The sequence below is a fragment of the Canis lupus genome, chromosome 10 (genome assembly GCF_048164855.1).
Source record: "Canis lupus baileyi chromosome 10, mCanLup2.hap1, whole genome shotgun sequence".
Lineage (NCBI taxonomy): Eukaryota > Metazoa > Chordata > Mammalia > Carnivora > Canidae > Canis > Canis lupus.
In genome coordinates this window covers 8,358,247-8,383,141 of record NC_132847.1, presented here as the reverse complement: position 1 = coordinate 8,383,141, position 24,895 = coordinate 8,358,247, and the positions used below count along the sequence as shown (strand labels likewise).

Below are 24,895 nucleotides of genomic sequence, written 5' to 3'. Positions count from 1 at the left end.
AATCTTAAAAAAAAAAGAAAGAAAGAAAGAAAGAAAGAAAGAAAGAAAGAAAGAAAGAAAGAAAGCCAGAAAGTGGCAGAGTCCTTATTTGAAATCAGGCCCCCCACACCTCAAAATTCATGCATTTTTTCATCTTACCCATTTAAGTGGTACTGTTTATGTCTTGTGTTGCCACTTATAAACAATACTATTGGCTAGGTGGATACATGTAGGCTAAGTCACTAGTTACCATAGTCAACTGTGTCCTTCATAACATTGATAACATATCAACTCCACATTCTAGAAGTCAGCAAGGGCTGACAGTGATGGCAAGAATAGGCATGCCAGTGGAAGGGAGTGGCAAGGTGTTAGTGTCCCATTTAAAGTTGGTCCCTTTGCTCTGAAAGGAGGCTTATCCTCTGGATACAAATAGATGAAAGGGGTCTGGGCCCCCAGACATGGATTGGCTCACCCTCTTATTCTATATGGAAATTAAATTGAAATTTTAGGAAGGAAACTATAAACGGGAACGGATTTTATTTTATTTTAACATTTTATTTATTCATGAGAGACATAGGAGAGGCAGAGACATAGGCAGAGGGAGAAGCAGGCTCCCTGCAAGGAGCCTAATGCAGAACTCCATCCTAGGACCCCCAGATCATGACCTGAGCTGAAGGCAGACGTTCAACCACTGAATCACCTAGGCATCCCTGGTAAAGGATTTTAAAGAAGAAAATGCTAAGTGAAAAAAGACTACAATGGACAGAAATTATGAGACTCTAGTAGGAATCTGAAAAGAGCAGCAAACATTAAATCAAAACAAAAAAACTTTCCTAAAACTATTCTCCAGTCAGACGGATTTGTGCTTTTTTATTGAGGATGCATTGTCACTGCAAGGAAAACATCTTACAGCTTTCTAATTCTGACTCAGAATTAGAAGATGTTTAAAGACAAGAAGACAGGCATGATGGGACAAATTCTAAGAGATTAAAATATTCTTCACACACAAAGGGTGACGTGGAGAATAGTCTTAAGGCTAAAGAATACTCTATACCTCTAACCTGGAAGCTTCATGAGTTGAACAGGATGGAAGCATTTCCTAAGCAAAGCTTGGTAGCTGCACACATTTTAAAGCAGCAGAAAAAATCCGAATATTTTCCTGACAGAGGTGTGAATACGCTGATCTGTGGAAACTTTTATTTATGTCTAGATTATACAAACCTATGATTCTGTCATTAGAAAATGCCTGAATAATTACCAAAACATAAAAGGTGCATCATGATTAAAACATGAAATGTAGAGGATGTTTATCAGAAAATTATCCAGGTCTCTTTGAACTTACAATTCCACACGAATAGATTTCTTCTGAGATTACCTCCTGGGGAAAGCATGACTGTCTAATCATAACAAAAGTCTTCCTTCTTATGTTTACAAAGTTCAGAAAATCAGACAATTCAGAAGCTGTGAAGAGACAAAAATAAACAGTAAGTTTGTAAAATGTCCAAAATGGTTTTAATTTTATTTTTTAAAGATCAGTGTCTGAATTGAAGTAGTTACACACATTCTTTTTGTTGTTGTTGTTGTAATGCTTTGTGTTAATCTAGCATGAATAAACTCTATGAAAGAAAAGGTAGGAATAAGAACATTTTTTAAATTAATATCCTATTTGGTGGAAGTATTGATTGATTTTTTTAAAGATTATTTATTTATTCATGAGAGACACACAGAGAGAGCCAGAGACACAGGCAGAGGGAGAAGCAGGCTCCCCGTGGAGAACCTGATGCAAGACTGGATCCCAGGATCCCGGGATCATGACCTGAGCCAAAGGCAGACACTCAACCACTGAGCCACCCAGGTGCCTCTTGGTGGAAGTATTTAAACATTGAAAACTCTGAGTCCAGACTCAGTTGTGGATGTAGATGTGTTAGATGTGTCCCTGTGAAATTATGTCAGAGAGTATAAAACTCATGAGATTGCAAAACTGGAAAATCTTGGAGATTATTCTAAGCTGCTTATTTTTATAAACAAGAAAACTGAAATGAGAAATTATGACTTACTCAGATGATAGAAATGGGTGAAACTGTTCTAGAAGCCAATGTTTACAAACTCAGTTTATGGTTCTCTTTTTTTCTTTCTACAATTATTCAGTATAATAGTCCTTTAAATGAAGAAAGAAATTCTGCCTTTACTCATGATTTACAAGAGATACTAAATAACCTACAGAGCAAATGCCTTTAAAAAATGTATTAATAAGGGAATGATGTACATATTTGAACTTTTTTATTCTATTGGAGGGCACTTGATTTTACTAAACAAGAAAAGTAGCTGGTTTTATGTGGCCCATTTATTCTACATATATTCTCTTCTCTGTGTAACAGTGATAAGAAATCTCAGGTGGAATTCTCTTGTTTCCAGAGTCAGTGATGGCTACCTGGTTGCCATCTGAGGTATCTTCTTAAGACAAGCAAGTTTAACCTATGAACTAGTCATAAGGAAAACATTCATAATAATGCTAACTCAACAGGAAATAAAAAGAAGGACTAAATTGTCTAAATAGGGTTGAAGGCAATTGGCCCTTGTTTCTCCTTGGTTATGCCTCAGGAATGTGTGTTTCAGAGCCAGCTAGCCTGATGGAGGTTTGTTGGGGATTCACTGTGGTTCAGTGGGGCTTGAACAAAACCTGGAATACAACCATAATTACCTTTGAAAAATACCTTTTCTGCACGTATGGGTCTTGAAACCATTGGCAAAGAACAGGCTGTTCCAAGTAATACAACAAAGTTGAAAATGATGGTACATGGTAAATGAGGGAATACGAATCATATTCCTTGAAAAACAAGTCAAAATATAGATAAACAGTCTGGGGATCAACTTGTCACTGTTTGCAACTGTATGATGTAACTACCATTTGGTCTCAGGCAGTCACACAACTTAACTGATAATCCAGGCCTAATATGATTTAAGATTTTTTAGTATGTGTCGCTTGGGGGAAAAAAAAAATCCTGTACTGGTTCCTGTCTCTGAAAACTGCATCCCACTGGGCCTAGCCCCTCTGTGTTGGATTAGGACTTTCCCACCTCCCTAGCACTAAATTCAGGTGAGTATGTACTAGGTCTCCAAGTCTTTATTGTTCCCTGTCAGTTCAGAACAAACCTTAGATGGTCTCATGATCTATCATTGCATTTTAAACAGGATTTTTATATCCTGTATATCTACGTGTCTCACCCACATATATATCCTTGCATGCCTTTAATTATTGAATAATTAGGTAATTAGTATCTTGCATGTATTATATAATAAAGGAATTTGCAGTGCATTATTCTGGAAGTGTCTAGGGTGCTTACATGGTATTTGGAGAAAATTGGTTGGAATTTGGGATAGGCTGGGAATGCATTATTTTTCACATTTAAAATAATGGAACAAAGGCTCCTGTTATTCAGATATTTGATATTCAACCCATTTTCAGAATTGGGTTAATTCAGAAAACAAGGAATGCCTATGTTAGCATGTTGAATTAAATTATACACAAGTATAATACACCAGTATATCACAACCAGGTAAAGTTCATGCCATGAATGGAAAAATGAGTCAATAGTAATTACTCTAATATTTTAGAGAATGAGCCAGTTGAAGAACTGCTAATTTTATTACCAGCCTAGTTACTCTTTTCCTGTAGTTTTTCAGTTGATTTTGTAAGGGAAGATTCTGGTATCATAGCAGAATTATCTGAGAAGAAGTGATAATGTCTCCTACTCCTTCATAATTTTGGTGTTTCTTATTTCTACAGCTTATTAAGTTACATTAGCTGTTTCTTCTAGGAAAGGGTTAAAAACAGTGATAATATTGGGGATTCATGTTTTGTTCCTGACTTAAGAAATAGAGATATTCTGCGTATGATGAAACCTCATGTCCAATGAGTAGGAGAACAAGGATTAGTCTACAATGTAGAATTGAGAAATGACCAATCATTTCATTTTATCTAAGTCTTCCTCAGTAAACCAAAATAAATTCCCACATGAAGCTTTAGTTTAATGTAGGTGTAAAGATTTAATTCATAAACTTGTGATAAGAAAATAAGAACGGATTTATTCATTGGAATAAGGTAGGCTCTTTAGGGAACAATACAGGAAACCAAATATCCATAAAGAAAAAGATTAAGTAATTTTGCTAATTAAACATTTTCAACTCTCATATGATAAAAATAACTAGAAAAAGTTAAATAAAATGTAATACACTGAAAAATTAGTGTAGTGCCAATTTCCAGCAAAAAGTAAATTTACCTGATTTATAAAGATCTTACTCAAGTTAATAGAAAAAGTTGAAAACTTCTATAGGAAAAAAATGAGTAAGGTGTATGCATGATTGTTTCACGGAAAAAAATTAAAACAATAATAAGTATATTAAAAGCTCAGTCTCATTATTAAATACATACAAATCAAAGTAAAAAATACTTTTTAACACATCAAATTGGCAACTATTTAAAAATTTTGGTGGTATTCACTGTTGGCATATTTATGGTGAAATAATAGGAACACTTTTATATTTCACAAAAGAAGACAAGATATATGCACAGGATATACTTTGCAGCATAATTTTTTTAACAACAAAAAGCTAGAATATACTAGAGGTCCATTAGTTGGGAAGTGCTTTAAAAAATTATAACTATACATTTAAGCTGTTAAATAGAATGGGATAGATCCACATGTGTTGGTATGAAAATATGGGGTCCTTTTGGTAAAATAAACAAGTAAATAATCTATATGCTAGTGTATATGCTGAAGGATAAATTTTTAAGTATGGTTACCTTTAAGGAAATGTACAAAGATGACTGGATGTGGGAATAGAAAAGAAAGATTTAAATTCATATCAAAGCTTTTTGTATGTATTTTCTGGCCATTTACATGTAATATACATTTTAATGTCAGCAGGGGTTTTGTGAGTGATGGGATTAAGAACTTTTTTTGTTTATCTCTGCATAATGTTCTTTCACAGCAGAATAGAAGTATAAAGATTAAAGTAAGTTAGCCACCTGAAATATTTTTTAATGAATAGATATTCTTTCTATCATTTTTCTGTAAACTGTACTCTAGGGTGATTTTTCTTGATATTTTAAATATCAGAATTGTAAATTAAGCCATCTATTGAACAACCTGAGCTTGAAGTGATGTTAAACGTGAAACAATTATATTTTCTCCCATCTCTCTTGGAAATAACATGTATTTATGCATATCCAATCATCCTTCCCCCTTCCTCCACCATGACACCCTTTCCAGTCACTTTCATTGAAGAAGCACAAGTAGGTTCACTTTCAACCTCTGATCTCATCTCTCTCCCCCTTGCTTTGACCTTGGCTGGAGGGACCTGGGTGTAGACAACCCTTCTAAGTTTCTCCTTGTCTTTTCTGGTGTTGGAACAGGAAGGATGTACTAAAGAAAAGAAACAAAATCTTTTCCTTGAACTGGGCATGCAGATGTACCATTTCTTTGAGGTGGCTGCTTCCAAAAATTCCCTGGAGCACATGTGTAAAGTGCTTTAGAAGCTTCCCCATTGCCCAGTGTCCTAACATATGAAATCTAACTCCAGCTCCATGGACCTTTTCCACCTGACCTGCTTTCCTGGTGCAATGGGGGGAGGAGTCAGCATGTGAATCTCATCTGGAAAATCCACACCTGACTCTGTTTTCACACCTACTCTCACTCCCTCCTTTCTTTAGCTGCCACCTTAACATGAGGGCAAAGCATGTGGGTTTTATGAACTGAGGCATTTAGCTGACTAACTGGCTTCTGCTCATGTATAGAAAGGAGAGGGTGCTGACTCCTGATGGGTCCAATACCAGGAAGATTCCTACCCAATCTTATTTTCCACCAAATTCTCTCTAAACATATTAAATATACCCCAGAAGCTAGCTTTCTTTACAAACTTTAGTCTTTGATGCTAGGAATCTGCCAGTTTATCTTAAATCTTACTAGATTGAAGATTTCTTGAGGGTATTACTAAGTTGATAGTGCTAATATTTATTCTGTGCCTGTAAGAGGAGAAATGGTAAGACATAAGGCTGAACAGATAAACTAGAATAAGATCCTGAAAAGTATTTTATTCCCCCCAAATAGGTTCAGATTTTGCCCTGTCAGTAGTGAGAAACCTCTGAAAAATTCACCCTGGGTAACAATAACTAGCTTTATCATTTAGAATTTACCTCTGCTGCTGTAGTATGGTTGGGGAGAGGCTGGCTATTTCAATGCGGTGTCTCATATCTGAGTGGGTGGTTGTTTCTGACTTCAATAGGTAAGTTCAACAGCATTGTTGGTTGTCAGAAATGCCTTGAAATCAACTAAGAAAGTACTAGTTTTGGTTCAACATACGATCTTAATAGGTACATACCACAGGTAATTTTTCCTTCAGTTGTAATATGTCCACCATGTGCTTAATTAAATGGCCACTTAGCTTGCATTTAGGAGTTTTATTGTACTTTTCTGAACCAGTCAACAAGAAGCTCACACACAAAAGGGACACACAGGAACTGGGACCTATAGAGGAATTAGCGAGTGCATCTGTCACAGAGTCTTGCTGACTCTGGGGCAACCCCTCATGAAATTAAGATGGTTGGTGGAATTGCTCACACTATTCAAAGAATTTTACCCTATTTCTTTTCATAGAACAAGTAAAATTAATTATGCAAAAGTTACTATTTGTATAATATGGCTCCATCATAATCTAGACAGAGCTAAAAACCTTGATAGAGATGAAGAAAAGTCAAAGTTTACATGACATTTTAGAGAAGGGAAAGTAATGGCATTTGGGCAATGATGAGATTTGAAGGAGACACAAATAATATATAAGATAGTAGGTTGGGAAACTGGAAAAAGCCTATGATTATTTGTTGTAATAGGGAAAACATTAGGAAATGCAAACTGGGGGGAAAGATTATCATTTTCATTTTAGATACAGAACAGTTGATTAGATATATTTGTGTGTACCTCTGGTAAGGATCTAAGTTGAAAGGGGGAATTTGGAAATCATCAGAGTTTATTAACTTTGGATCTACTGACATTCTGTATGAGATAATTTTTTGTCATGTTGAATTGTCTTGTGCATTGCAGGGTGCTGAGCAGCATCCCTGGCCTTTTCCATGTAGATGCCCATTGCAGCCAGCAGTTATGGCAACCAAAAATGTCCCTAGGCATTGTCATCTGTCCCCTGGAGGGCAAAATTGCCCCTGATTGAGAATCATTGGCATAAGAGATGTAACCAAAGCAGAGTTAGGTGGAAAATTTGTTAGGATGGAGAGGAATTACCAGAGTTATATCAAAGTTTTTTGGACAGGCAAAAAAAGAACCCTCCTCAAAGGGTGTTGAGGGGGATCTGCTCTAAATGAAGGAGGGAAACCAGAGGAACATGAAATCATAGAATTGTGAAGGTATAGTAATTCAAGGAAGGATTGGTAAATTATACCAAAAACTATAAAAATAAAATAAGGTGAACATAATCGTTTTCTCTTGCTGCTGTAACAAATGGTGATTTTGTGATTTAAAACAGCAGAAATGGGGATCCCTGGGTGGCTCAGCAGTTTGGCGCCTGCCTTTCGCCCAGGGCGTGATCCTGGAGTCCCCCATAGAGTCCCGCATCGGGCTTCCTGATGGAGCCTGCTTCTCCCTCTGCCTGTGTCTCTGCCTCTCTCTCTGTCTCTCATGAATAAATAAATAAAATTTTAAAAAAATAATAAAAATAAAAAATAAAACAGCAGAAATGTGTGTGCTTATAGGGTCTCAGTAAGCTAGTCATCTTGGTAGGGGGATTACTTTGCCTATCACAGATCAGTGGAAGACCATTAGGCTAAACAACAAGAGAACACGTTTGACTTTGTTGAGAGCATTTCAGAAGGATAGTGGAGGAAGAAGGCAGATTAGTGGGTTAAAATATATAGGAAGTGGGGCAGAAAAACCATATTGGTGATTTTACTTGTCTTGTTCTAGTTTTAAAGAGAATGATGTTACCTTTTGCCATTAATTATAAAGTTTTCTGTGCTTTGTTTTCCAAATAAATTTTGTTATTGAATATTTCCTTTAATCCTGATTTTACTAAGGAAAGTTTAAAAGAATGAGTAATTCAGAATGATAATTCAGTAATTCTGAATGAGACATTCAGTAGAAAAAAAAAAGAAATTCAGTAGATTTCTTTTTAAAACTGTTAATGTGATCAGTTACATTAATAGCCTTTCTAACGATGAACTATGCTTGTATTACTAATATAAATCCAATTTGGTTTGAGTATCTTTTAAATATATTGCTAGATTCTATATGCTCATATTTTATTTAGGGATTTTGCATCTATATTCAAGAGAAAAGTAAACTCTAGCACTTTATTATTAGGTGTTTCAAATTTTATATAAAAGAAAAAATAGGCTCAAAAATTAGAAAATCCATAAATGATGCTTTCTTTTTGTATTTTCTGAACATTTGAATAAGATCAGCTTTTCAAATGTCTGATAAAATTGGTCTTGAAAATTGTGTGTTGGATGCATTTCTGTGAATAGATTTTGCCTACTGATTTAATGTATTTAATGATTATAGGCCAAATTGGTTCAATACTGGGAAATTGTATCTTTTCTAAATAGTTATGTTCAACCAGATTTTTAAATAAATTGGCATGAAGTTGATGAGAGTATTTACCTTAGGAACTTTTGTGTCCTTTCCTGAATTAGGTTAATCATGTTCACCTTTGAATTCTTCTCTTCGTTGAATGGTACCTCCTTTCTTTTTATTTTTTTTTGATCAGTCTTGCCACCATTTTTTTTTTCTATTTTAAAGCTTTTTCTAAAGAATCAGTTTCTGTTCTTATCTATTTTCATATATTCTTTCTACTTCAGTCCATTTTTGCCCTTTTATTTTTCTCTTCTTCTAATCCCTTTTATTTTCTCTTTCTGAATTACTTGAAATGTACTCTTTGCTCAGTATTCTTAGTATTTTATTCCTCATATCAGACTATAAATATTCTTCAAAGTGTTATCTACACCTCATAAGTTTTTACCTACACTATTTTGTTTCTAAATATGTTTGAATTTTCATTAAGATTTATTTTTTATGGGTGTGACCATGCCTATTTAGAAGTATACTTCTAAATCTTCAAATGAGTATGTCCTTTTACCTTTTTGTTATTGATTATCAACTTAACAGACACAGAAAGCATAGTATAGTATCTAAATTTTCTATATTTATATGGGCACCTTTTTCTTAAGGCATTTGCTTTGAAGAGGCAAAAAGAATGATAGACTTGGACCATTAGAGAACATATATGAAATTAAGAGTTTTTGTTGATGTTGTTAATGCTTTGTTTGGTTTTTCATAAATGAGGTAAACTGGAGAAATGTAAAATGCTAATGGTAGGTGCGGATAGATTATAAGAGGAAGAATGAGTAATGTGCATTCCCTGGGGGCTGAGAGGTGCTAGGTCTCCCAGATTTTGTTGAGCAGTGTGTCTTAGAAATGAGTAAACTTTATTGCAACGAGAATGAGAAAGGATAAGCATGTGTATAGGAAACTTTGTTAACTGAGTGGTTGAGAATTTACAGAATGCATCAGTCCTTCTAATGAAGAATACAGCAAAATTATTTGGTCATGTGGATGGCAGGGATTGGTAGGAACTTTGAGAAAATTGGAAAAATGTATGAAATAGATGCAGGACAACAAACCAGGGAAACCTTAGAAGGTTTGATGGACAGTGTTAAGTAGCTAGAATAGTACTTCATTAATCAATATCTTTAGTTAGTCATGAGTAACTTTCCAAAGACGTTCACCTAAAACTGTTATTAAATCCTGGGCATAACCTTTTTTCACATCCTATTTAAACTGTATATTCCATTGCTTCAGTTTCTTTGGGACCGTATCCTTAATGCACTACTCTGTGCTTATGACAGGGGAGGAAAAAATTATTTTTCCTCTACACTTTTAGATGTAACTGACCTAACATGAGTTCATTCCGTGATGAGTGGCAATTAGAAACTACAGCAGGTTGAGTTGTAGGTGCACAAAACACAATTTATTTGCAGCAAATAAGATCACAGGGAATAATTTCCCAAGCTGTGACTCCTCAAGCAACAGTGGATAGGTTCTTTTTAGTTAGGGTTAGGATGACTGTTTAAAAAGGAGAAATTTGGGGATCCCTGCATGGCTCAGCAGTTTATTGCCCGCTTTCCACCCAGGGCGTGGTCCTGGAGTCCCGGGATCGAGTCCCATGTGAGGGTCCCTGCATGGAGCCTGCTTCTCCCTCTGCCTGTGTCTCTGCCTCTCTCTGTCTCTCATGAATAAATGGATAAAATCTTTTAAGAAAAAGGAGAAATTTGTCATTGTATGTATAGGTGGGCATTAAGTAGCACATTAACCTTAAGGAAACAAGCCTATATATACATTGTATGTTATGTAAATGAGGCTTCTGCTCCTCCTCTCGCAGAGATTTTAGTATTACAATGAGATAAAGGTGGTTGCCTGTCATTCTAGAGATCACTCTATAGTGTGAGTTGGGGCTTTGGTTTAAATTGGTCTGAGTGGTCTGGATCAGGTGGAGGTCTTGCAGGCCAGTGGCTAGTAGCTTGAGGGGCAGTTTTGCTTTCCATTTGCCTGAGTTAAGAGATAAGCTGGACAAAAGAGCTTTGGGGAAAAATATAGAAAAAAGTCAGAAGTAGAAGCAGGTGGATAGTAAAGGTCAAGTCTTGGGGTCAAGATGGTGACATAGGTTGTTGGCTGAGATGCCCCTTTCCCCACCACAGTAATAAAAGGCAGGTTAACAGTGAGTAAAACAAAAATGTAATATGTATAACTCCTGTATACTTGGGAGATACCTAGGAAAACTTTCAGAAATAGACTGAGCCACCACCTTAAATAACATCTCTAGCTAAAGAAAAGAATTGTTGAGGAGGGGTGGAAGAGACATGGAGACTGAGACCATTTTGGAAGATTACCAGAAAACCTGCAGGAAACAAAGATAAGGTTGTTATGCAGATTTTAATTGAAGTCTTTTCCACTGATGAGTTTCTGGAGATTTGGGGGCATCTTCTCTTCCTGTTACAGAGAGGGAGATGCCCTTACAAATGGAGATTTCCTTATAAATGTCCATGTCTCTTATGAAAGTAGCTTCTCCTGAGTTCTCAGAGCTTCACTTGTGTCTGCTTTTTCTTCAAAATAACCAATTTAAAATAATCAATTTACTTAAGAGACATATTTAAGGGTGGTATATTTTCCTCCTTTCACCTGGCACCATAAACATTTATATCCTTTCTTCAAAGAGAATTCCATTCTGGAAATATTGAGCAGATCTTATCTAGTAGACCATAGTTACATTATATTCAGAAATGTGTAAAGCATTGCATTTCTAAGATTTAATTTAGGATTAAAACTATTCATGTAGCCTGCATCTTACAGAGGTCTCATTTTTGAAACTAAATGCTGGCTGTTCCTATTTTAAAATCATTGTTAGTCTCAGTGCTGTCCCAAATGTCATATTCAGTTGTGTTCACATAACTATTTAAAACCATAACTGCTTAAATTTGTGAATTTTAAAATTCTTTCTTTCTGCCTTTTCCTGCTATCCTCGCTTGCTCTCTTCTGTGTATATATATTGATTAAACACTATCTACTTATAAACACATGTTACAATATCAGTAAATTCCAACTAGAAGTCTGGCATATTGGATATACTATAAATATTCTGAATAACCAAATTGTAGGGAAGGAAAATTTTTATTTCTTCTCTTCTGGATTCTTTGGCTGGTCTTATAATTAAAGTGGCATAAGACACATTAACAGAAGAAACCAAATGTAGTTAACTTCATTCACATGGGAATTCCAAAGATATGAGACTCAAGGACAGGCAGTTGAAATTTATATGGTGCCGGTGCTAAGGAGAAGGGGCTAAGGGTTTGGGGCTTCATAGTGAAGAAAGACAGTTCACAAGAATATGGGAAAAACAAATGTTTGATAAACAAGTATTTGCCATAAGTCTTTTTGACATAAAAATTTATTTCTAGTAATAGCTCTCTTCCTGGTATAGGACCCCATCTCAATTATTTTAGGCAGCTCAAGGGGAGGTAGAAAGCTCTTCTTGATGTTAGGCTTCAACTGCCCTCAGCTCAATTAATGCATATGCCAGAATGACACATTCTGGGGCAACCTGTGCTGAACCTCATCAAAAGTATACAATATGTGGTGTCAAATGGTTTGTCTGTTTTGTCCATATCGATGATTTTCTTCTGTTGCTCTCAAGATAGATGATTAAGAACATATACTATAAATTGTTGATGTTTTCCCAGGACTGAGGTTTTTCCAGAACTGAGGGGTTCCCAGAATGTGAGATTTTCAGCTTTAAATCAGGAACAATTCTGGGAAAACCGGGACAGTGGGTCATCCTACTGTGAAAGCCAAACTTGATCCACAGTTTGGATTATCTCTGTTTCTAGACAGAAATCAAGGTATCACAACTTGTTATTAATATTTTACTTATTTATACTAATAAATGTGATAGTTCCCTTCGTGTATTCTGTCTTGAAAGTTTGACCTCAAAAGTTGTTCAAAATAAGCATTTTAAATGAGGTACAAAAAACTTAATCCCTCTTGGACAAGTAATACTTCGTTTGGGAAAGTCTATTTGTACTTAATGTGCATTTACAAAAAATAGCATCTCAAAAAGTCTGGAAATAATTTGAGGTTGCAGACCATGAAACCTCATGCTTTAGTTCTGAAATTAAATATCAGGATACTTCACCAGGATTGTTTGACCCAAAATAAGAGTGAATAAATATATGGTTTGGGGGAATGGGTGAGCGACAGGGTTATTTAAGTAATGCAAGTAGAGATCAAAAGTGAGACTTTCTCTCCTTAAAGTTTCTCTTCCACACAATTATGTTAATTTCCTAGGTTTAGACTTTAATACACTAAATTAAAATATAGCACAGGTGGTTGTGGAGATAAGTATTTTAGTACAAGGTGTTGACGACATACCTCTAATGCATTAAGATTGTCTGAATTTCTTTGTCTAATATCCCACATATGATGCATGAGGGTTGAGCAAACAAATCTGAAAAAAAAAGAAAGGAGCAAGTGAGAAAAAGAGGCATTTTTCATAAAGTGATTGTTGGCCAAATTCCTTAACCCCAGAAGTAAATTTTTAAAAGTCTAAAGCTTAGGAAAGAGGGCATATTTACAGATTAAAAAAAAAAAAAAAATCGGTGATTTTGGTCTAAGGAGAATGGAAGAAAAGAGTTGCACAGAGTACCACAGCTCTGTTATACAACAGGTAGTTCTGGGCACTGGAGCATAGAGAGAAAAAACTTAGCAAATGTAGGTAAACATTTATGTCACTGCGAGCTAGGATAACCTGTTAGAAATAAGCCAGTGATGATCATTTTAAACACCTTTCATTCCTTCCCCCAGGTCATTAAAGCAGAGTTTAATTATGTCCTCAGAAAAAATGTGGGGATGGTAATGTCACGTTTTGTGAGAGAACAGTCTGTGTGGATGTGGCCCAGAGAGTTCCCAAGAGGGATTCATGACTTTTGAGGAGAATGTTGCAAACAAAATTACTCTCCTTTGATAGAGGAGAAGGAAGTAATGTGAGGCCAATGACAGCAGATGTGCAAAGACAATGAAATCAGAGGAGAAAGATCTTGGTAATGACAGATGCCTGTGACAAGGCCTTCAGAACCCATCAAGGGGCTGATTGAGCTCCAAGAGCAGGCAGGGTGATGGGTAGGGCTCTTTGTAAAAGACACAGTGGAAACCCGTGTCACCGGGTGACTTATCTAATTTCACCTGTTTCCCCAGAAGTTGGTTCAAGAATGGAAATATCAGCACCAGCTGGCCTTGCTCTACCCCCTCTCCCACCTTTTCGTCCAGCAGAACTTCATCCTTGCCTTCAGCAAGGCAGCTGAAGCCACTAGAGGTTTTGTAATAAACCTTCCCAGGCTTGTGGATCTGTCAGCAAAAGGAAGTTGGATTTATGCTGGGTGGTAAGTGTAATTCATTTTTTGAATTATGGATATTGACTTAGTGAACATTTATGTAATACTTCTTAAGTGCCTGGTTCTGTGCTGAGTGGATTTATGGAAAACTGAAGACAGTAGAACTTCAAATTATATTTAATTCTATTTTATCTGTTTGGAGTTAACCAGCAGTTATTAATTCTCATAAGAAAGGGCATGGTAAATGGAACAGTGCTCTTCTCCCCTTGCCCATATCCCATCCCTTATGATTTACACTTTGGGGATAGTAAATTTTGAAGAACAAAATGTTTTGGATATCTATGCTAATTTCTAATAAACATCAAAAATTTTAAAAATGATAAGAAAGGGCAATATGGGGACAAGGGCCTCCATTATTTTAAATTGACTGATTCTATCCTCTCTAATTTGGAGCCCTGAGAATATGGAGTTTGTTTTACCTAAATCCAGAGAGTACTTTTGAAACTTTCTTGGAAGCCCAATTTTTCTTCCTTTTTTTGTATCGATTTGTTTATAGCACTGCCAAATGCATTGATTTATTCCCTCTTGTACTGTCAATGCAGCCCAGTTCTGATGTTGAACATGGGCCATTTCAGGTAATCTATCAAGACATGGCCCAACAGTGCAAGTTTCTTTAAACCCCTTTCTGAGTGTGTTTTCTTACTCAAAAGCAACCACTTTGTGGACTGACCTCTGCACCTGGTGTGTCAAGATTCAATAACTAATTGAATACACAGTGATTTCAGTTTTCCACCTGAGACAGTCTGATAATCAAACAGAGTCCTCTCTCTCTCACAGTGGGACTTATAAATTAGCTTGGTGGCCCATCAATCTAAGCTCTGTCAAAAAAAAAAAAAAAAAAGAAAAGAAAAAGCAGAGAACGAACTGTTAGCAAAATTACATTCTTCCACATTTGTGCTCAATAAGTAAATAATCAGCTCACTGAGTCTGTGTTTGGAAGTGAAATAAATATAACCTTCGATTACATCCTAGCATATAAAAGAAAAGAAAGCACTCATTTGAATTGAGCACATTTTCTTTAACAATAAAGGTCTACACCCAATTTCATCTTCACTGTCTTGAGTACTACCTATTTTTATATTTAATAGGTATTCTATAAAATATATTTTTCTTACAGTATAAGAAGAAGGTAAGATAACAAATTCGAGGTTTCAGGTCACTTCCTGAAGACTCTGAAATAAATATTAGTTTGCAGAAAGTATATAAGGGAATGTCCCTATAGGGGCAGAAGGCTGGATTATACAAAGCAAAAAGTTAAGCCCGCAGGCAGTAAAACCAAAGCTTCAACATACCCCAGGAGGAACTGGATGCTTGGATTGCCCATCTGAGGCATCCAGATTTGGGGTCAGGTCCTTGTACCCTTGCTCAGTCATTGTATGCTGGTTGCGCAGGGGAGGGGCATGACCTTTGCCAAGGTGACTCTCTTTAAGTCCCAGGGAGGGGTTGTGCATGGAAAGAGGCTTATCTGAGAGCACTTCTAGCTGCAGAGGGAACAAACCTGTAAATCCTAAAGGGAATTCACTCTATCAGCTCAGTGAAGTGTTTACTCTATCACTTAAATGACAGCTGTTAACAATCCAGTGTAAGCGTCCAGAGAGATACAGGAATTAAACAAACCAGAAAAAATCCAAGTGGCTAATTGTCTTTCTTCCCCAAATATGTTGGTTCAACTCCTTGTACGTGAATGCCTCATTGTTGGGTTCTTGATGATTTCAATTCTTTAGGCATATTTTGTGATAAGGGTGGTTTGACTCCACACAGGTACATAACCAATTTTGATTAGTGGTTTAACTAACATGCTGAGAGATTTTCAAATTTTCAATAGCACTCCCAGGAGCAGAGGGTATATTTAAGCTCAGAGAAGGCCAGCCATGGATGCTGTCACTTTCCCTGGGATTTTCTTCCTTTTCAAGGAATATTCTAGAAAGAACTAGCTGAGTTGTTACAGACCACAAAGACTGGTTGTATAGTTAGGAAGTGGAGGGCCCATCAGTGCCTTTGCACTATAATAAACTGGACATAGAAAGTAAGGAAATACAGTTTGTGAATATAAGAAAAAGTTGTAGGAGTTACAATAGTTGATATAAATTAGTTGAATCATAAGCAATTGGTGCTTTAGGAGAAAAAAGTCTATCAACCGGAATTAAAAAGCTGCTCAAAGGAAAGACATGGAACACAAGTAGTTTGGAATGCTGTGGGGTGAAGTGTTAATCTCAGGTGGGGGTTCTCCACCACAGCACTATTGATGTTAGGGACTGGATAATTCTTGGTTTGGGGGCTGCATTGCATACTGTAGGATGTTTAGCAGCATCCCAGGACTTTACCCACTAGATGCCAGTAGCGACCTCCCCTTCAAATTGTAACAATCAAAAATGTCTCCAGACATTGTCAAATGTCCTCTAGAGGGGAAAAACTGCCCCTCATTCCCACTCTCTGCTGAGAACAAGTGATCTGTAAATAATGTACTCTGAGGAGCAGCCAGGCACATTAGTGGATGTGCTGTTAAAGGCTGTTAAGGTGAGCCTAGAGAGGAATGTTATTTGAATTACAAAAACAAAATTTTCAGAAAGATCCTGTTTTTTCTTGTTGCCAATGTACAATGGTGTCCTGTGTTCCTCTAATGAATGTGTTTCTCACTTTATATTTATCATTTTCTAAGTCAAGATAGCTGTGTGTGCAGCAGAAACAGTGTAATTGGAAAAGATGGAAATTGGGTGTAGAAAGAATGAAAAGTATAATGGAAGAAGTAGGTGGCTGTTGAGTGTAATCCTCCGGAGTTTTTTAAAAGTATTTCAGAGGTGGTTTATCACTGGAATTATCAATAGCTCTATTTTTCAAAGGCATATATGATAATCAAGTCTTTCTAGGACTACGTGATAAGAGCTCAATCATTTCATTCTTCATCTGGATTTTTAATAGAAGTTTTGAATGTTATGCATATATTTGGAGTCCTTTTCTCATTTTCCAAATATGTGAATTGAGGAAAATGCAATTCAGTGTTACCTGATTCTAAGCAGCTATATATCATGTTGTGAGACACCCATACAACATAACGTTAGGTAATATAATGGACATTTCAGATTATGCTATCCTTTTTTTCCTCTCAGGGACTGTTCCATCATATTGTTTAAATTTATAATTCTACAGAAGCTTTATTAAGCAGGAGAATTCCATTTCCTTTCACACACTTAGAAAATAAACATTACACCAGATTTATCTGTTCCCACAGCTGTGTGTTTGCAAATGTCAGAGCAAGTCATGCTATGTTAGACTGGAATCTGTTATCATTCATGAAAGTAAGCTGCATTTGTATAGTTAGGAGAAAGGGACAGGAAGCTAATAGGAAAATCACAATTAAATTCTTCCAGTACCTAAAACAGTAATAAAGAATCTATAATTTGCCTAGTTATGAAAACATTGCTTTCAAATTCCTTAACTTTGTTGCTCTGGGTCAGCGTTTGAAACTCTAAATAGGCTTATATTAAAGACTTTTTATTTTAGCCAGTGGAGATATTAGATGTCTTTGTAGTGCGGATTGCATTCAATTTAGTTCTTTGCATATCCTCCTCCCTCACTTACAAAGTGACCATTTTTTGTCTAAATTTAGGGGAATATTGCTGCACATTTGTGAGTTACTCTGTTACCTGAGAGAGGAATGAGAATGTAGTACTTTGAGAAATGAACATTAAAATGTTCACCAACATAATTTTTTTTTTCAGCAGCATTGGACTTTTTTTTTCTTCTGTTCGCTGAATCATACCTTTACTTTCTGAGTCTGACTCTTCATATTTCCTTCCAAATGAATACCTTCAATTCTGTATCTGAATGGCTAACTCAATCTCAGTTGAAATGCTTTTTCTTTTGTGGTGTCTTCAGAGGTCAGCAAGTTGTAATTCTCCTTTGGTGGGTCTCTTAGGCTGAAACACCTGTGAACAAGATTATGCCTTCCCTTTTGCCAATGGCTTCCACTTCATCTCCTGTTATTTCCGGATTGACTACCTGCCCCTTCCATGTCATTCTCTTTCATTGGGGTATAAGGGGCCTCAAGGCTGGCTCTCTCAATATAGTTATGTAGGGAGAAAAACCTCCATGGCTCTTTTGTGTTTCTGCTTATCTCTGGAGTAGAGACATTGCCTGCCTTTGTTCTAGACTATCTTTTCAAATATGCTTGTGTAGGTTGCAGTCTGAGAAGATAGTTTCTAACTTTAAAGGGTAATTTGTTTACTCCTCTGTATAATAAAAATAATATCTTCTGCTGGAGCAAAGATTACAGAGGCTACTGTGTGTTATAAAAGCCATACATTCTGTAAGGTGGGATCCTCTCCAGTGATGTACCCTGTGGAGGAGAAAAACAATAATCTCTCTACACTTCTAGGTTTTTGACTGAAGGCCCTCCCTGTAATTAGAGGAAAATTAACAGAAAAGCGTAAGTTTAATAACATGTATGCCTCTTGTATACATGGAAGATACCCAGGAAAACCACGTAACTCCCCGAAATAGTCCAAGCCACCACCTTAAATACCATCTCTGGCTAAAGACAAAAGATGTTGGGGGATGGAGGAAGGCCAGTTAAGGGAGGTTACTAGGAAAATCTCAGTAAACAGAGAAAGGTTGCTATGCAGATTGAAGTAATTGCCTTCTCCATTGATAAGAGTTTCTGGAGAGTTAGAGGCATCCTTCCTGGTGCAGAGAGGAAGACACTCTTACAAATGGAGATTTCCCTTGCAAATATCAAATCTCTCACAAAAGGGCAACTTCTACTCAGTTTTCAGAGTGTCACTTAGGTCTGCTATTTCTTAAAAATAACCGACTTAAACATAGCATAATGTATGGAGATGTTGAATCACTATGTTGCACACCTGAAACCAATAATAGCATTGTGTGTCAACGATACTTAAAGAAAAGTTTACAATAATCGCTATGCCATAGAGGCATATTTTGGGAGTGGTATTGCCCCCTACTTCAACCCCATTGCTTGGAAAGATGTGTGAGAATTGGGGCTTGAGGAACTTCGTGCAAATGCTGATGCTCTGGTTACATTTTTTTCTGTGATTGAATAAACCATCTTTTGTCTCTGACCCAGGAGTTTTGTGTCTCCTGTCAGTATCTGTGAAATTAGGACAACATAACTAGTTAGCTTATAAGTAGGGTAAAATCTCAGACCTTTCAGTTTTTGACATTCTGGTCCCTGGAAAATGTTTCCCTACACTTCCTCAGCTGTCTGTGGGCCTGTACTTCCCTCTGAAACACTACCCTCTCTCTCTTTCTGTTGCTTCTTACTTGTAGATTCTTTAGATCCTCTCTTGAAGATCTATCTTTCTCTCTCTCTCTCTTTTCTTTTTTTTTTTTTTTTTTAATGAGTTTGGCTTAAAGTTTTTTCAATTTTGCTTATCTTTTCAGAGAACCAGCTCTTATTTTCATTGATCTTTTCTATTTTTTTAAGTCACTGTTTCATTTATTTCTGCTCTGATCTTTATTACCTTCCTCCTACTCTTTGTGCTTTATTTTTCTTTCTCTGTATTTTTTTTTTTTTTTTTTAGGTGTGGGGTTAGATGGTTTGAGATTTTTCTTGATTCTTGAATGAGGCCTCTAAAATTGCTAATAAATTCCCTCTTAGAACTGTATTTACTGCATCCCAAAGATTTGATCTGTTATTGATTCCTCTTTCACTTGTCCAAAGTTACTGTTAGATTTTTCTCTTTCATTTCTTTGTTAACACATTTGTTGTTTTAGTTTTGCTATGTGTTTCTGTTTTGTCCATTTTTTTTTTCTTGTAATTAATTTCTGGTTTCATATCATAGAAAAGATACTTGATAGAATTTCAGTCTTCTTAAATTTATTGTGAATTGTTTTGTGGCCTAACATGTGATCTATCCTGGAGAACATTCCACGTGCACCTGAGAAGAAGGGGTATTTGGCTGTTCTTAGGTGGAATATTCCATTTATATCTGTTAGGTCTAGCCCCAGCAGACCAGCTAGAGCCCTCCTGGATCCTGCTCCTGTCTGTGCCAGCAAGGTGGAGGACAAAGGTGAACAGTGGTGCTCATCAGCACCTTTGATTCTGGAGAGTCTCTGCAGTTTCTCTACTGTTCGGCAGGTACTATAGGGTTAGAAAATGGATTTCCTTCATTTAGACTCTAGTTACCCTTTAAAGTGCTGTTTTCTGCTGTGTCCAAAAGTAGGTAAATCTGCTGTGGGTGCCTCAGTGATCTCCCTCCCTACTGTAGGTCTTGGCATTGGGTGGAGGTTTTAATCATTACCCTGGCTCTAGGTCTCCTACTCTCTGTTGTCCTTCTATCCTTTGTTATGCAGAAGTTTTTCAGTTGGCTGTTTTTTTTTTTTTCTTTTTCAAGAGGAATTCCTTTATTTGTAGGTCTATATATGATGTGTCAGCGGAAGGAGGTGAGTTTAGGGTCTTCCTACGCTGTTATCTTGGACTGTAAAACTGCTCTATTTGCTTTAGTGTTTCAGAAGCACTATCCATTTCTTTAATATTTTAATGATAGTTTGTCAGGTTATTTAAGTCCCTAGAATTCACTTCATATCTCAGAGTTCCAAATTCATTGCTCTACTATCTTTTAAATTAAATGTTGCCGTGGCTTAAATCTCCTCTTGAATTTTATTTCTGACTTTATACCTATGAGATTTTTCTCTGATGCCTTATTTATCATTATTGTCATCAAATTATCAAAGTCATCTAATATAATGATAAAAGTAGCCCAAATATTTAAACTCTTTTAATTTATTGGTGTTTGTTCTAAACAAAGAACTCTGTGAGGTATGAGCCATTATTATTGACTTTTTTATGTGTCTAAACAGGCACAGAGAGCACATTACCCTAGGTTATACACTAGATGTAATACGGATTTGAGCACAGGCAATATGTCTCCAGAGCCTCCAGTCTTAACCACTCTGCTGTGCTGACTTTCAAATCATACAAAAATTGATCAAATAACACCTAAATAGATGCTTAGTTTCTAAGCATTAAAATAATATATGTTGTTAGGAAGAATTTTTCCTCTACCTTCTAACTTCCTTAGCTGGTGAAGTGGTATAAGACAGATTAACAGGAGGACAGGTTTAATTATGCATGTACAGGAATGCCATAAGATGAGACCCCACAGGCAGTCTGGCACTGAAGCTTCCATGCCATGCTGAGCTAAGGAGAAAGGTCTAGAGGTTTGACACTTCAAAGGGGAGGTATAAAAAAAGGGAGGGAGGGAGGTATAAAACTTACAGGAATATGGGAAGAACAATTATTTGATAGACAAATGTTAGCCATGCCATGCAGAGAGAATAGGACAGAGTGAAGAATTTTATCTCCAAGCCCTTCTGAGCTGAGCTTCCCCTCAAACCTCCACTCCATCATACACAGCCCATATTCTTCACAGATATCTTTGGTAATAGTTCTCTTCCTAGACCAGGCCCTCTATCTAAATTCTTTTAGGTGGTAAAGGGGGGCATAAAAGCTCTTTTTGAGTCTTTTGGACCTTGATTGACTTTAGCTTAAAGTAATCCACATTCTGGGGAGGCTCATTCTGAACCCCTGCAATATATAGAAAGTAAAAGCTTAAACTCCCCTTTTGCTTATCAGCCCCACTTCCCTCTATAGTGGCAAGTAATGTTAACACTTGAATATGTATCTGTAAATTTTTAGTTATCATATAAGCATACACTTGTATTTAGCATAAGTATTTTCTTTAATAAATTGGATTGTGGCATAATGTTATTTTACAATCTACAATATAAACTATATATATTGTCCATGAGCTTAGATATGCCTAATGCTTTTAAATATTTCAGAGTATTCCAAATGTCAGTAAACCATAACTTATTAACTATTTATTTCTTGATCGACATTCGGCTACTGAAACAAAGGCACACAGAAAATAATTATAATACTTATAATTATTTATTATTATATTATCTATTTATCTGTAATGGGCCTCTGGATAGACTTTGGGTTTGACTGGGGTCAAAGCTAGTTTGTTCTTAAGTTAAATTCATTCTGATGCTTGATATCTCCCCGATGCCCCACCTTGCCCTGCTTCATATGGTCAGTATATCCTCTGACATGCCAGTTAACAATGAAGAGTAGGCTATAAGAGAATTTGTCAATATTTTGTGTGGTAAAAAAGCCAATCACTTTGTTCTTGCATTTTGGTGGCTGAAATTTTCCTGTGGGACATAGCCCACATCTAGATCATGATTAATATTTTGTGCTATTAAACATATTTCTAATGTCTATTTTAAAAATATTCAGTAAAACAGAACAGCTTAGGGATCTATACATAAATGTGCATTCCAGTTTTAGTAGAAAGTCTTTAAAGCAAATGTGTGAATCTCCCTGGGTGCATTGATGTGACTTAGAATTATTTTGTAGTTGAGGAATATGTTTGTTCTATTCAGTTGAAGGAATAGTAAGGTATGCTCTCTATGGTGCTGTTATGTACTCCTTTTTTGAGTCAGAGACATACCAGGCACACTAGGATAAGAAAAATGACATGCCCATGGATTGGGCAAACTTAATCTGCATGTGCTGTTTCCTAATTTCTTGTGTACCAAGATAAGAGAGATCATACTAGCCACTGTCAGGATTCTCAGTCCTCAGGATGGATGGCAGTAACTATCCTAAAAATACACATTTATGAGGCTCATTCATTAACTGTACTTAAGAGATATTCCATTTTATGAGCTTATGAATTGCCTTTGTCAGAAACTCTTTAGTTTAAGACTATTCTACCCTCTGAAGAGTTTAGCCTTGCAAGGAATTTGTCTAAATAGTGTTACTTGACCACTTGGGTCCTTCATTTGCAAAGAGTTAACCTCTTGGATATAGAGTAGACACTGACTATTTATTTCCTTCTTGATAGACCTTGAACAGGGGAACTTACATCCACATTGTGTTTTTTCTTTGCTGACCTACCTATCATTCTATCTTAGCTTTGTGCCAATCTGTTTTTTAGGGGAGATTTAATTCATGCTTGTCAAAGCCCTTTAATATCCTTAGCTGAAAGGTGTTCTAATAAATAGAATAATGTTAACATAATAATTTGAATGAGAATAAAGAGATAGGAAAAATGAATTCAGAGAATCTCTAGCTAGCTTATTTTAAAATGAAAATACTAAATCAGAGATGAAGATCCTGTATAAGCATGTCATTTGCATATAGAATTATATGGATTTGATCATGGGGCTTAACACAGCAAAGCCTGACAGTCTTTATCTGTAGACTTTCCATATTTACAAAAAGCCATAATACTGAGTTCTGTTTTTCCTATGGCAGTGAAACAGATGATTTAAATGAATCCTGAACCTGGCCCTTTCTGCTAATTTCAGAAATAGATAGCATGTCTTAAGTAATTCATTCAGAGAGCATTTTTCTTTAAACTGATGGCAGAGGGTTGGGAAGGAGGGCTGTCTCAAAATAAAATTGAACATTGCCTCAATATTTGCACCTACCATTCCAATAATAATAGGAAATCAAGTTTCCATAATCCAGCTTCTTCAGCTAGAATCAACAGGAGAGTTTTCTCTGTTGCATTAAAGATAATCACAAGTGAAAGAAAGATACAGGCAGTAAGATTTTATTTTTAAAAAGCATTTCACAAAAAATTTTTATAATATGAGTATACAAACCAGTGATGTCTTCAAAAACAATTTAGATTACTTTTTTTTTTTTTAATTTACTTACTCATGAGAGACACAGAGACAGAGAGAGAGAGGCAGAGACACAGGCAGAGGGAGAAGCAGGCTCCACACAGGGAGCCCGATGTGGGACTCTATCCCTGGTCTCCAGGATCAAGCCCTGGGCTGAAGGCGGCGCTAAACCGCTGAGCCACCGGGGCTGCCCTTAGATTGCATTTTGTACTGGTTTCTAATGTGCTACTGCCTTTGTCAGTTTATAACTTGAGTGTAAAGGTATATAGTAAAATACTGTAACTGACCAGATAATGAAAAATGTACTTGTAGGCTTTCATGGTGGATTTTGGAATCTTTTTAAACCACAAAGGCTTACTACATACAGTTTAGGTTTGATTATCAATATTTTTTTTCAGAGATAACTTAATCTAAGGGATACCACATAATATAGTTCAACTATTCTTTTTTTATATAGATTTATTTATTTATTTTGGAGAGAGAATGTGTTAGCCAGGGAAGGGGGAGGGGTGGTGAAGGGGAAGAGGGAGAGGGAAAGCAGACTCCCACAGAGCAAGGTACCCTACTTGGGGCTTGGTCTCATGACCCTAAAATCATGACCTGAGTTGAAACCAAGAGTCAGATGCTCAACCTACTGGGCCACCCAGATGCCCCTCAACTGTTCTTGGTCTGTGTTGTTATAAAAAGATAATAACCAGGTCACCTGGGTGGCTCAGTGGTTGAGCATCTGCCTTTGACTCACAGGTCAAAATCCCAGGGTCTTGCAATCTAGTCCTACATCGGCCTCCCAGTGAGGAGCCTACTTCTCCCTCTGCCCATGTCTCTGCCTTTCTCTCTGTGTCTCTCATGAATAAATAAATAAATAAATAAAAACCTTTAAAAAAGAAAAAAGAGAAAATAACCATGGTTCTATTTCTGTATCATTGAAATGACAATTGCAAAATTGCCTGGGTTTTTTTTGTTTTTATTGCAGTATATATGCTATTCAAGGGAAAGTGATTATCTTGAACTTTTGTTGTTGATGTTTGCTTTCAATCCACTAGATTTCTGGTGTCTTTTTTTTATCCTTAATAAATAACCACTCTAAAGTATTTATCATACAGATATGACTGCAGAAATCTTAGGGGTTATCATGTTCCCTCCTTCAGGATTTTTGAGGCTCTCCAGAGAAAGATTACCTAGTGCCAATGTCCTTCTCATACACTATTTGAATCTAGTGAGATTGCCAAACCTCAGGTTTATTAGAAT

General features: G+C 36.4%; 1 long non-coding RNA gene across 1 annotated transcript in view; it reads left to right on the top strand.

Moving 5' to 3' along the window:
* The window catches only part of LOC140640852 (uncharacterized), a 428,058-nt gene that overhangs the window by 286,332 nt on the left and 116,831 nt on the right, over positions 1-24,895 (top strand). Inside the window, exon 4 of the long non-coding RNA XR_012037460.1 lies at positions 13,791-13,975. This is a non-coding gene — a long non-coding RNA (uncharacterized lncRNA). The remainder of the gene's footprint in view (positions 1-13,790; positions 13,976-24,895) is intronic.